The 12,280-nt window shown below is 45.7% G+C and overlaps 1 protein-coding gene across 3 annotated transcripts in view; it reads right to left on the bottom strand.

The window, feature by feature from the left end:
- The window catches only part of LOC109867880 (ras-specific guanine nucleotide-releasing factor RalGPS1), a 274,063-nt gene that overhangs the window by 226,847 nt on the left and 34,936 nt on the right, over positions 1-12,280 (bottom strand). The window lies entirely within an intron of this gene.

Here is a 12,280-nt window from a genome sequence, read left to right as displayed (position 1 = left end):
GGGGAGGAGAGAGAGAGAGATGGGGAGGAGAGAGAGAGAGATGGGGAGGAGAGAGAGAGAGATGGGGGAGGAGAGAGAGAGAGATGGGGAGGAGAGAGAGAGAGATGGGGAGGAGAGAGAGACAGATGGGGAGGAGAGAGAGAGAGATGGGGAGGAGAGAGAGAAGATGGGAGGAGAGAGAGACAGATGGGGAGGAGAGAGAGACAGATGGGGAGGAGAGAGAGACAGATGGGGAGAGAGAGAGACAGATGGGGAGGAAGAGAGACAGATGGGAGGAGAGACAGAGTGAGGGAGAGACAGATGGGAGGAGAGAGAGAGAGATGAGGGAGAGACAGATGGGGAGAGAGAGAGAGAGAGATGAGGGAGAGATAGCGCTACAGACATGCTCAGAGAAAGCTCCTGATTTATTTATCTATTTGGTTTTTAAAATGAGACTGATTCAAATCTAAAAAGAATGAAATAATGAACAACAACTCTATTCAATGAGAATATACATTTTTAAAATGAAGTCAATTTGACTCTTCCTAGCTAGCGACACAACAAAAACCTAGCCATCAAGCTAACCGGCGGTTTTATCGCGGGGGAGCCACTAGTAATACCTGCAGTTTTCGGTTTGGCTATTTGTTTCAAGTGTATTAGTCTATAAATAAATCTCTTTGCCAAATTCATCATCTCTCCCATGTCTTATTCAACTCGTAGTAGTTCTGAAATGTTTATTGTCAACATTTGACTCCCTCCTCTATGTTTAACACAACACACATACATTAATTATTCATTTTGATTGCGTGTCCTGACGAAGTTTGTTCTATAGAAACTACAGTTGAAGTCAGAAGTTTATATACACTTAGGTTGGAGTCATTGAAACTCGTTTTTTCAACCACTCCACAAATGTCTTAACAAACTATAGTTTTGGCAAGTCGGTTAGGACATCTACTTTGTGCATGACACAAGTATTTTTTCCAACAATTGTTTACAGACAGATTATTTCACTGTATCACAATTCCAGTGGGTTAGAAGTTTACATACACTATGTTGACTGTGCCTTTTAAACAGCTTGGAAAATTCCAGAAAATTATGTCATGGCTTTAGAAGCTTCTGATAGGCTAATTGACATCATTTGAGCCAATTGGAGGAGTACCTGTGGATGTATTTCAAGGCTTACCTTCAAGCTCAGTGCCTCTGCTAAAAGCATGGGAAAAATCAAAAGAAAATCAGCCAAGACCTCCAAACTGGAGACGTCCACAAGTCTGGTTCATCCTGGGGAGTAATTTCCAAACGCCTGAAGGTACCACGTTCATCTGTACAAACAATAGTACGTAAGTATAAACACCATGTGACCACGCAGCCGTCGTACCGCTCAGGAAGTATAAACACCATGTGACCACATACAGCTCAAGAAGGAGATGCGTTCTGTCTCCTAGAGGTGAACGTACTTTGGGCGAAAAGTGCAAATCAATCGATGAACAACAGCAAAGGACCTTGTGAAGATGCTGGAGGAAACCGGTACAGAAGTATCTATATCCACAGTAAAACGAGTCCTGTATCGACATAACCTGAACGGCCGCTCAGCAAGGAAAAAGCCACTGCTCCTATACCACCATAAAAAAGCCTGACCACAGTTTGCAACTGCACATGGGGACAAAGATCGTACTATTTGGAGAAATGTCCTCTGGTCTGATGAAACAAAAATAGAACTGTTTGTCCATAATGACCATCGTTATATTTAGAGGAAAAAGGATGCTTGCAAGCCGAAGAACACCATCCATTTCAGCAGGCAAGAAAATGGCCTTGCCCGAAATCCCCCCCCCCCCCCCCTTCTAATTTCCTTAATTTTGTCAGAGTTAAATAGTTTCTATAGAACAAACTTCACTTCAGGATAGGCAACATAAATGAACTAGTAAGGTATGCGTGTTGTTTTAAACATAGAGGAGGGAGTAAAACACTAAACATTTCAGAACAACTACGAGTCGAATAAGACAAAGATTTATTTATAGACTAATACACTCTAAACAAATAGCCAAACCGAAAACTGCAGATATTACTAGTGGCTCCCCTGTGATCAAACCGCCTTAAATTAAATGAAAAGCAGCCTAACACAGAACCGAAACCGGCTGCACGACACACAGGTTAAAATATCAAAACAAACTCTGAACCAACGATATTAATTTGGGGACAGGTCAAAAAGCATTAAACATGTATGGCAGTTTAGCTAGTTATCTTGCACTTGCTAGCTAATTTGTCCTATTCAGCTAGCTTGCTGTAGCTAGCTAATTTGTCCTGAGATATAAACATTGAGTTGTTATTTTACCTGAACTGCACAAGGTCCTCTACTCCGACAATTAATCCACACATAAAACAGTCAACCGAATCGTTTAGTCATCCGAATAGTCATCTCTCCTCCTTCCAGGCTTTTTCATCTTTGAACTTATATGGTGATGCATCTAAACTTTCATTATATTACCACAACAATCGGTAAAACGGTTTCTCTTTCAATCACCCATGTGGGTATAACCAATGAGATGGCACGTGGGTACCTGCTTCTATAAACCAATGAGGAGATGGGAGAGGCAGGACTTGCAGCGCGACCTGCGTCATAAATAGAAAGGAGTTCTATTTTAGACGCTCGTTGGCGCGCGTGAGCAGTGTGGGTGCAATAACTGATTTCAAAATTTATTTTGCGACGCTCGCGCACGCGACGTGTCCGGTCTTGTCAGCATGTAACGTGATCATTGACAGCTGCCTTGAAGGACACACATTTTAAAAAAAAATGCTTTCTGCTACTAAGATCAGTGGAATGTAGGCTAAACTGACAACGGAGTGAAGAGCAGAAATCTCAACTAGCAGGCAAGTCGCAGCAATGAAGAATTGAGTGTGTGCGCGTTCACGCGGGGGGGGGGACAGTAAGAAACGTGCAACAGTCATCAAATGATGAACGATATTGCAATGCCGTATTTCGCAATTTCTTGGCTTGCAACGTCTCGCTCAAATTCAGTAAAGTACGACTATGAATGAGAAGGCTGAGCTCTTCTACACGCAACAGATCGGAGACAAAACACACGCTGGCGTTTTACATAGCGAGGAGAAAAGAGCAGGCGAGCCAACGTCGGGGGAGAAATGATCAGGGCAAGCAGACAGAGCCGTGCGCATAGGCTATATATCTGTATCTAGTAATGTATTGTCTAGAAATGCTCGTAAATTCACTAACTTTGTATGCATGTATGCATCTTCCTGTAGGTTTTCGCTCCAACTTCAGTTGTAGCCTAACTAATCTGTTTCATTGTATCAACAAACTAAGATTTGGAATCGGGTGCGCTAGATTCTTGTTGGAGTGAAAACCTACAGGATGGTAGCATTCCACGAATAGGGTTGAGAGCCGCTAAACTTTTTGGAAATGGTAAATTCACTTTCTGATCCGTAAAACACAGTAATTTGCAAATACAGTTCAGTTGCTGAAATCAGCAGGAAGAGGGGGCATTGTTATTAGGAAGGACGTCTATACCATGGACCACTAAAATAGATTATTTTCACATTTCCTCAATTTAAATATTATGGGGAGACCTATACATTTGGCAGCCTAGCACGAGTTATGCCTGTAGCCTCTAATCGTCTAGACAGAAATATATTCACGCCTACAATAAAAACCTCCCGTCATAAGAGTCAATTCGAAAAAAATATATAAATGAAATTACAGGGGGCAGTTTTGAAAAACCAAGCACATGCTTGGATAATAATTACAAAACCAACGTCCTTAGCAATACTCGTCCGAATAGGGCTCGAACATGACAAATAGGCTTATCAGCGTGGAGTGCACCGCATCACCCCATGGGATCCTTCAAGGCAGCACACAGCAGAAATATCACTGAAATATTCTAGTTGCTGTACACCACCTTCTAGATTCAAACATAAACAGGCCTTTTATAGGCTAAATTGATGAGCAAATGGGCAGCATCATGCTCACAGTCAGCCCTCTAGAACGCGAATGTAATCTTCCTAATAGTACTCTGCAGTAATGGAGGTGGTGTGTGTGCGCATCCGTTTCAGTGTGTGCTGGGGTTCGAGCAAGAGTCGACTCCTACGACTAAGCACAGGAGCCGGGATCGTGCACCACTAGTTACAACTAACTAGCGGTATACAAACAAAAATGGTTGCGATGGCAACGGTGCGGCAGAAGAACAGAGAGGCAGCAGAACCCACCGGAACCATGCCCGCCCCCCCTTAGCATCGAGTCCATCCTCTGCCATCCACAGGCCAGAAATGACAACGAGGAAAGCTTTTTAAAAACAGAAGCTACAAAAGGAGGTCAGAAACACTTTTCGCAGATCTCTACAAAATCAGTGATGTGAGTAATCTCATCTTTCTCATTGACCAGCCAAATGCATGGCTCACAGCAGTCTGCTCTCACTACCCATCCATAAAGAACGAGGGAATCTGTAACACAGGGTTCCCCAACTGGAAATAACATGGTTTGAAACAGACTTTCAGACCATTAAGGAGTGCACCACCCACACCCAGAGAGGGCGCGAGAGAGAGAGCCACCCACACCCAGAGAGGGCCACCCACACCCAGAGAGGGCGCGAGAGAGAGAGAGAGCCACCCACACCCAGAGAGGGCGCGAGAGAGAGAGAGAGCCACCCACACCCAGAGAGGGCGCGAGAGAGAGAGAGAGCCACCCACACCCAGAGAGGGCGCGAGAGAGAGAGAGCCACCCACACCCAGAGAGGGCGCGAGAGAGAGAGAGCCACCCACACCCAGAGAGGGCGCGAAAGAGAGAGCCACCCACACCTAAAGAGGGCGCGAGAGAGAGAGACACACCCTTCCCCAGAGAGAGCAAGAGTGACACCCTCCCCCAGAGAGACTCAACCAGCACCACTCCCACCCCCACCACCCAAAAAGCCACATCCCCCTCAGTGCAGAGTAGGTTCAGACCCCTCCTCACTACCATGGCTGCCATAAGGGAGGAGTTCACCAAACTGGAGGGGGAGGTTGTCCTTCTAAGGGTGAGCGTGAGCAAACAGCAACCAGACGTCCAGCAAGAGAGAGCTGATCTAACAACGGAGGTGAGAAATCTACAAAAAGACAGAGAGAGCAGTAAATAACAAGATGACCACACTAAGAGAGGAGCTGCAGGAAAGCGAGCGAGAGAAAAGGCTGCAGGACCTCAACCCCAGAGTCTCTCAGAGCCTTCTACCACTAACACCTCTCTCAGACCACAGTAAAATCACAGTGTATCTGAGAAGAGCAAAACCAAACCATGAAGCATCAAGGACCAATAAAATGACATGCTAATAAAACAGGCCTATAGATGGTGTGCAAACAGTACAGGAATCTACCAAAAAGCTATTAGTAGCCCCAAAAAAATAATACAATCCCTCCTGGACAACTTTTTTAGCCTTAACGTTCTCCTACAGCAATGCAGGTGTCAATTTGGCCGTTTGAAACATAATCAATATGTTAGGAGAATGAAAAATGGTTTGATAATGTTTGTAAAAATCTAACGAAGGCAATGAGAAATATCTATAAAAAAGACAAAACAAAGAACCAGACCAAAAAAATTAATGTATACACCTTCGATATGGAGAAACACTGAAGCAATACAAACATACCCTAAGAACAGAGGAACAGAACATTATAAAATCAGCTGGATGGAATTGAGGAATTGAATCCATATTCAAATTCTTCCAGAAGTGGTTTAATTCTAAGTTAAAAAAACAAACCACAACATGATGAATTGGCTATCCAAAATGGTGATATGTGGAGAAATCACTTTGCAGCAATAAAACAAAGAGCCCAGAACAACAAGATATACAAAAACAATTACAAATCCTTGAATCAGCAGACAAAGACTATCAGAATCCTGTAGATACCCCAATTACAGAAGAATAATCCTTGGAAAAAGGCCTGTGGTGCGTACTGATGGTATTTTAAATAAACTTTACAGACCACAAATTAAAATTGGCCATACTCAAACTATTTAACATTACAATTAATTCGCTACACCTGCAATAACACCCGCAATATCTGCAAAAAAATGTGGTTGTGACCTTCAAAATTTGACAAATTTGACCCCAAAAAAAAAAAAAAAAAAGAGGAATTTGAATTAACATTAAAATTGGCCACTGTTAATGCAAATTCCTCTTTTTTTGGGGGGTCAAATTTGTCTCCATTTTTATAGATTGGTGTGATCAATCCTTGGTTCCAAATATCAGGGAAAATACCTGCAGATGAGGATAATCAAATCAAATTTTGAGAGTCACATCCACATTTTTTTGCAGATATTGCGGGTGTTATTGCAGGTGTAGCGAATGTACAGGTTCTGTCAGACCTGGGCTCTGGCATTTAACCTATATATATAGTGCTATTCTTTAAAAAAGGGGTCTGGAAAATCAGGGTCACAAATATAAATTATATGGACACTACACGTATCTAGGACAGAATATCAGCAACACTGGTAGCTTTCACACAGCTGTGAGAGACAGCTCTGAGAGACAAAGCAAGAAAAGGATTCAAAATTTCAATTAAAAACTGGCTCAAACATGTTCCTTCAGTTACAGAACCAGTTGCTTTATATGGCAGCGAAGTATGGGTTCCACTCTCTTATTATGGATTTACCAAATGGGACAAATATCCAATCAAAATACAGTATGCAGAGTTTTGCAAGAGTGTATTGCACAAATTAATGAATTACATTTTATTTTCATGTCAAATCACAAATTGGCAACCCAAGGAATTAATTTACACAAACATCACAATAGCAATTAAATGATCATTCTTCTGTCGACGTTGCAAGTGCAAAGAAACACTCAAAATGGAGTATGTAGAGCAGAATTGGGCCAACACCACCTCCTTATTCAAATTGGGGGGGAAAAGAACATTTTACAACTATTTAAAAAAAATAAAAAAATAAACCTCAAAAACACAGCACTACAATGTCAAGAGATGAAACAAGAGATGAGTCCCCTCAGCCAGATGGTTCTGAGGCTCAGTTCACCAACCCAAACCAACCCCTAGAGCCTCAAGAGACGCGGAGAGAGAGAGAGAGCGACCGGGGCGAGACGCGGAGAGAGAGAGAGAGAGAGAGCGACCGGGGCGAGAGAGAGCGAGCGACCGGGGCGAGACGCGGAGAGAGCGAGCGAGAGCGACCGGGGCGAGACGCGGAGAGAGAGAGCGAGAGCGACCGGGGCGAGACGCGGAGAGAGAGAGAGAGCGAGAGCGACCGGGGCGAGACGCGGAGAGAGAGAGAGAGCGAGAGCGACCGGGGCGAGACGCGGAGAGAGAGAGAGAGAGCGAGAGCGACCGGGGCGAGACGCGGAGAGAGAGAGAGAGAGAGCGAGAGCGACCGGGGCGAGACGCGGAGAGAGAGAGAGAGAGCGAGAGCGACCGGGGCGAGACGCGGAGAGAGCGAGAGCGACCGGGGCGAGACGCGGAGAGAGCGAGAGCGACTGGGGCGAGACGCGGAGAGAGAGAGAGCGAGAGCGACCGGGGCGAGACGCGGAGAGAGAGAGAGCGAGCGACCGGGGCGAGACGCGGGGAGAGAGAGAGAGCGAGCGACCGGGGCGAGACGCGGGGAGAGAGAGAGAGCGAGCGACCGGGGCGAGACGCGGGGAGAGAGAGAGAGCGAGCGACCGGGGCGAGACGCGGGGAGAGAGAGAGAGCGAGCGACCGGGGCGAGACGCGGAGAGAGAGAGCGAGCGACCGGGGCGAGACGCGGAGAGAGAGAGAGAGAGCGAGCGACCGGGGCGAGACGCGGAGAGAGAGAGAGAGCGAGCGGGGCGAGACGCGGAGAGAGAGAGAGAGAGCGAGAGCGACTGGGGCGAGACGCGGAGAGAGAGAGAGCGAGCGACCGGGGCGAGACGCGGGGAGAGAGAGAGAGCGAGCGACCGGGGCGAGACGCGGGGAGAGAGAGAGAGCGAGCGACCGGGGCGAGACGCGGGGAGAGAGAGAGAGCGAGCGACCGGGGCGAGACGCGGAGAGAGAGAGCGAGCGACCGGGGCGAGACGCGGAGAGAGAGAGAGAGAGCGAGCGACCGGGCGAGACGCGGAGAGAGAGAGAGAGCGAGCGGGGCGAGACGCGGAGAGAGAGAGAGCGAGCGACCGGGGCGAGACGCGGAGAGAGCGAGCGAGCGACCGGGGCGGGTGCAAGAAGGGGAGAGAGAGCGACAGAGAGACACACAGAGCGATGGGGAACCAAAGTGTTAGTGTCGTACACTACTGACCTGAGAAATGTATCGAGATTTGGGTCTACACACTTCAGTAATATGTGTATAGAGGTGTTTCTCTGATAACTCTAGTGTGTAAATACAGTCTGACAGAACACAACACACACACTACAACGACTCCACACTTCACCACCAACCAGAACACATCCGATGTTGAATGTGCCTCAGCTTAATCAACCAACCACACCATCTGCCTGTCAGAAACAACAGTGCTGAATGCTTCACCATTTTGTTGGGAGGCAGATCAGAAATCACTTGCGTCACAGCATAAACCACATTAATTTCCCCCTCGTCACCGTTCACCCGCCCACCCCACAGTAGCACAAACAGCTTTGGTAAGTCTAAGGTGTTGTTTTAGGAGGGGGACAGGAGAGTAACATAATACCTCAGCTCTTGTCAAAATCAGGTCTGGGGGGGTACCATCTGGGAGCCAAGTGTGAAAGCTATTGGAGGGGGTTGCCATGGCAATGCAGATATTTTTTTTGCATCCCTTAGTCCAAAGTGCTAGTCTGAGTAGTTAGCAGAGAAAGAAAGATAAATTGAGACCGACCATTTTGTCTTCTGTATTACACGCTGCCTTGTGCATAAACTCTCCTCTTGTGTACACAAGACAAAAATGGGTAAATAACCTGAGCGTAAGAGAGTCTGGTGTTTCTTAGCAGAGGACCCAAACGGTACATATGGAACCTTGAGACAGCATGACGTGTAGGCCCAAATGACGTGTAGGCCCAAATGACGTGTAGGCCCAAATGACGTGTAGGCCCAAATGACGTGTAAGCCCAAATGACGTGTAAGCCCAAATGACGTGTAAGCCCAAATGACGTGTAAGCCCAAATGACGTGTAAGCCCAAATGACGTGTAAGCCCAAATGACGTGTAAGCCCAAATGACGTGTAAGCCCAAATGACGTGTAAGCCCATGCAAAATAGACTGAACAAAAATATATATTTTTTAAAACAAACAATTTCAAAAAGATTTTACTGAGTTCCAGTTCATGTATGTAAATCAGTCAATTTAAATAAATAAATTAGGCCCTAATCTATGGATTTCACATGACTGGGAATACAGATATGCATCGGTTGATCACAAATACCTACAAATTTAAGTAGGGTCATGGATCAGCAATCCAGTCCGTATCTGGTGTGATCAACATTTGCCTCATGCAGTGTGATCTCCTTCACATCGAGTTGATCAGGCTCTTGATTGTGGAATGTTGTCCCACTCCTCTTCAATGGCTGTGTTTAGTTACTGGATAGTAACTGGACCATACTGTCGTACACAACGATCCAGAGCATCCCAAACATGCTCAGTGGGGTGACATATCTGGTGAGTATGCTGGCCATGGAAGAACTGGGACATTTTCAGATTCCAGGAATTGTGCACAAGTCCTTGCGACATTATCATGCTGAAACATGAGGTGATGTCGGCAGATGAATGGCACGACAATGGGCCTCAGGATATAGGTCACGGTATCTCTGCATTCAAAATTGCCATTGATAAAAATGCAATTGTGTTCGCTGTCCGTAGCTTATGCCTGCCCCATACCATAACCCCACCACCACGGAGCACTCTGTTCACATCAGCAAACCACTCGCCCACGCCATCTGCCTGGTACAGTTGAAACCATGATTCAGCCTGTGAAGAGCAGTCAGGTCAAAACCCCTGTTGAGGACGACAGGCATTCACTTGTGTGGCCTGTGGTTGTGCAAACCCAGTTTCATCAGCAGTCCGGATGGCTCGTATCAGACCATCCCGCAGGTAAAGAAGCTGGATGTGGAGGTCCTGGGCTGGCGTGGTTGTGTGTGGTCTGCGGTTGTGAGGCCGGGTTGGACATACTGCCAAATTCTCAAAAAACGACATTGGAGGCAGCATATGTTAGAGAATATGAACATTGAATCATCCTCTGGCAACAGCTATGATGGACATTCCGTGATACATTGGTGGCATTGTGTTGTGCAGTTTTGTCACACATTTTAGAGTGGCCTTTTATTGTCCCCGGCATAAGGTGCACCTGTGTAATGAACATGCTGTTTAAAATCAGCTTCTTGATATGCCATACCTGTCAGGTGGATGGATTATCTTGGCAAAGGAGAAATGTTCACTAACAGGGATGTAAACACATTTGTGCACAAAATTTGAGAGAAATAAGCTTTTTGTGTGTATGGAACATTTCTGGGATCTTTTATTTCAGCTCAGGAAACATGGGACCAACATGTTACATGTTGCGTTTAGATTTTTGTTCAGTGTAGTTAAGAGACTGGGGGAAGAGCGGATGCTAAGGTCATAAAAAAGTCATAAAATATTGATGCCACCAGCTTTCCCCAGTCGTATGACAAACCCTGCCACCTACTGTGTGTTGTTTTGTGTGTCTCTCACACACACACACACATGCAGGAAAGCAGACCGTCTGAGTCGTCACTCCTCACTGCGGGATACAGGAGGGCTAAAGCACTTTGTGTGACGACAGTTTACGCACACACACGTACAGACTAAGGTAGTGGTATTCAAAGTTGAGGTCGGGAGGGAACATTTTGGGGTCACCAATGTAATAATACATTTTAAAAAGCACAGATTGTACTTAACAAATGTTTGAGAAAGATCATTTGTAAGAATTTTATTGATATGCATTCATTGGCTTCTCATATTAATGAGATAAAAATGCAATAAATGTAAGATTATTTGATGAACAAATCTAAATGTACCGATTTGAAGGTTGTGTCATTAGATTCGGGGTGTGGTGGTGGGGGGGGGGGAATGGGGTCCCTACTGAACAGGTATAAATACCCCTGGTCTGGTCTAAGGTGTCACACAAAAAATATATATAGTATATTGATCTGTGGAGCAACCAAGACGGCTTGTTGATGTTCAAACACCCTTGTGGATCTGGTCAGAACCTGGACCACCCACACGCTGGTCCCATATAGCCCGCATACAGTACAAAGGTCAGTGTGGATCCGCTATACATGCCTACTCGAAAACAAATGAGACTCACAGCGAGGCCTATAAAATACACACAACTCATGAAATATTACTGATGATGATGATGAAGAAACGCAGAGAGACAGGGGAGGCATAAAAGCAGACGTGCTAATTAAATCCTTCTGACATCCCTGCCCTCCAGAGGATAGCCGAGTGTGTCGTTGCGGCGACGGGTAACCGTGGAAACACTGATGACGTCGCGAGGAGGGTGAAATGAAAGGGTCCCCTTTCTGGTAATGAAGCTCGGCATAGTGTGTGTGTGAGATTGTGATTGTGCCAAATGACACACTATTCCCTTTATAGTGCACTACTTTCGACCAGGTTGACCAAACGTAGTCCACTATAAAGGAGTAGGGAGACATTTGGGACACACCCTAGGTTCCACCCCTCTCAGTCTTCCACAGGGGGCCCCCCATATGAGAGAGAGAGTGAAGGCATTGTCTGCAACATCAAAAGGGCCTACATTCATGTTGTATTTCCAAAGGCCAGTTTTACAACATGTTATACAATACAAATATACAGTACATTTACATTTAACAGAGTCTGGCATTCAGTATAAAACATGTGTAAATCAGAATGGATAATTAGAAGTATCAATGAGTCAACTTATTCAAATTAATGAACGATTTCAACAGTATTGTTACCATGTAGACCTGTGTATGTTAAAAGGTACGAATCAGAACTCCCACAGTTGCCTTGTGTATGTTTCTATAAAAATCAGATTCAGGACTTAAGGCCGCAACACAGAGGCTCTCTTGAACCATTAAGATGCTATTTTTAATCTGAAATAAAAACCTTTTTTTAAAGGTTTAAAGAGCCATGTCATCATATCTCTCCCCACCATTACCCATTGGTTCCTAAATGATGGCGTGTGTGGCAGGAGAGTCTTGTGTTTCCATTAGGCTGGCACACACAGGGCCCGAGCTCAGAGGCCATAATTGCACACCTCCTCCAGCTGCACTGCAATTAGTGTCTCCACAGGAGCAAAGCGAGGGAGGAAAAAAGAGATGGCTGGGAAATCAGAGAGAGAAGACCGAAAGAAAGACATAAGAGCGAAAGTGAAAGTGGGTGAGGGGGGAAAAGAGCA

This window comes from Oncorhynchus kisutch, linkage group LG23, assembly GCF_002021735.2.
Source record: "Oncorhynchus kisutch isolate 150728-3 linkage group LG23, Okis_V2, whole genome shotgun sequence".
Lineage (NCBI taxonomy): Eukaryota > Metazoa > Chordata > Actinopteri > Salmoniformes > Salmonidae > Oncorhynchus > Oncorhynchus kisutch.
The sequence above is the reverse complement of the archived record's forward strand: the minus strand, read 5'-3'. Positions and strand labels throughout refer to the sequence as shown.